General features: G+C 66.4%; 1 protein-coding gene across 1 annotated transcript in view; it reads right to left on the bottom strand.

Moving 5' to 3' along the window:
- ORMDL3 (ORMDL sphingolipid biosynthesis regulator 3) overlaps positions 1 to 1,526 on the bottom strand; it is an 11,608-nt gene extending 10,082 nt beyond the window's left edge. Inside the window, exon 1 of the mRNA XM_008635800.2 lies at positions 1,450 to 1,526. The gene's annotated coding sequence lies outside the window, so the exon portion shown is untranslated. The remainder of the gene's footprint in view (positions 1 to 1,449) is intronic.
- Positions 1,527 to 1,819: the final 293 nt, after the last annotated feature.

Here is a 1,819-nt window from a genome sequence, read left to right as displayed (position 1 = left end):
GCTGGGGCTGCCCCCCAACCCTCCCCCCGCCTCTCTTTCCCAGGGGAAATCCGAGGGTGGGGAACACTGGGGCAGCTTCCCTAAGGAGCTGTGGCTGTTCCATCCCTGGAAGTGTTCGAGGTCTGGTTGGACGGGGCTTGGAGCAACCTGGGAGAGTGGAATATGTCCCTGCCCATGGCAGGGGGTGGGACTGGTTGATTTTTAAAGTCCCTTCCCACCCAAACCATTCTGATTCCGTGATACCGTGAAAATCCCATCAGCAGCATTGTGCAGACAGCCCGGGCAAGCCGGCAGCGCTGCAGGACACCCTGCCAAGGTCGGGGCTGGGAGCGAGCGCAGGATTCCAGCGCTGGAGCGCGGGGGGAGACCATCTGGCTCCGCTTTTGTTTGCACAACCATCAAAGCTCATCGCGTGGGGCTGGCACGGCCCACGGGTGCCGCAGCCATCTGTGCAGGGCTCTGTGTGTGCCTGCTGCCGGCTCTTCCAGCAGCGGAGGGGCAGCGCCGGAGCCACTTTGGGCTGCAAACCCCCTGCCCGGAGACGAGCAGAGCCCCTGGCTGTGTGCGGAGCCCGGGCGCGGCGCTCCCGGCTGCCCGCGGCGCACATGTGGCTCTGCCGGTGCCATTCGCACTCCCCCGACCTGGCACAGACACTTCCGCTCGCCAAAGCCCGCGGTGGGTTTTGGTGTTGGCCCAGGTGGAGTCACAGCGACGTCGAGATTCCCTGAGTGCCCCTGTGCCTCCACTCTGAGCTCTGTGTCCTGACCCTGTCTGCATCCATCAGGCCTTGGCTCCAGCCGCACATCCTGACTGGGCACGGCGAGGGCACAGAGACCCCGCGGGCTGCCAGGGCCGGGGCTGCCTGGGTGTCACAGGCTGGCACCGTGTTGCTGGCAGGGCACGGGGGCACTTGCCGGATCCAGAGCTCAGCAGTGTCTGCTTCCAGAGGGCTTTGGACACGGAAAGACGCACATGTGGGGTAAAGCAGATGAAAGGCCGCTGATTGCCACCCTGCGGAACCGCGTTGTCCCTGCCCGGCTCCTCTGCGGTGCCCTCTTGGCAGGGCGCGGTGCGGGGATGCCGGCGTGCGGAGGCGGGGGATCCCACGGGATCCGGTCCTGCTTTGCAGGAGATCCACGCACGCACAGCAGGCTCTATTTTTATCCTGCTCCTGCCTGACTGAGCAGCTCCCTGCGCGGTGACATCTAATTTAGCAGCTTCCCCGCACCCCGCTGGCTCCGCACGTGAGGGGGAAGCACAATGCAGCAGCTATTTTTAAACGCCCATAAATATTCATCCCTCTCCGTGATGCAGCAGCCGCCGCTGCCGGTGGAGCGCGGGGGGGACCCGACCCGCTCCCTGGGCTCCCCACACCGCGCTCACCCGCCCAGGGAACACCGGCACTGGGGGCGGGGAGTTCCCTGGGGGGATCCTGCCCCATCCGCTCACCGGCAGCTGCACCCGCGTTCACTCCGCGCTCAGGGGGGCCGTTCCCGTGTGGATTCCTAGGCCTCGCTCGCTCCCAGCCTCTCCCGGTGCCGGGCCGTGCTCAGCTCCCACTCTGCTGGCTGCCGGTCCCGCTGCCCGGTCGATGCCGGTTATATTTAGCTCCGTGGTGGCAGCGAGAAGCCGGTGCCAGCTATTTTTAGCCATCCTGCGGTGGGAAGGGTCCGCGTGGGTCGTGCTGCACTGCAGGTTTTGGGCTGGTGGGTGCCGTGTCCTCCACGTGGGAGCCCCGTGGGGTGCAGCCCTGGGGCTGCTCCCACTCCCGGATCTGTACCCTCTGCCGGGATCACCCGCCACCTCCCCGGGTCACAGC

Source organism: Corvus brachyrhynchos, unplaced genomic scaffold (genome assembly GCF_000691975.1).
Source record: "Corvus brachyrhynchos isolate BGI_N302 unplaced genomic scaffold, ASM69197v1 scaffold30, whole genome shotgun sequence".
In the NCBI taxonomy this organism is placed as follows: domain Eukaryota; kingdom Metazoa; phylum Chordata; class Aves; order Passeriformes; family Corvidae; genus Corvus; species Corvus brachyrhynchos.
This window is presented reverse-complemented; position numbering and strand designations above follow the sequence as displayed.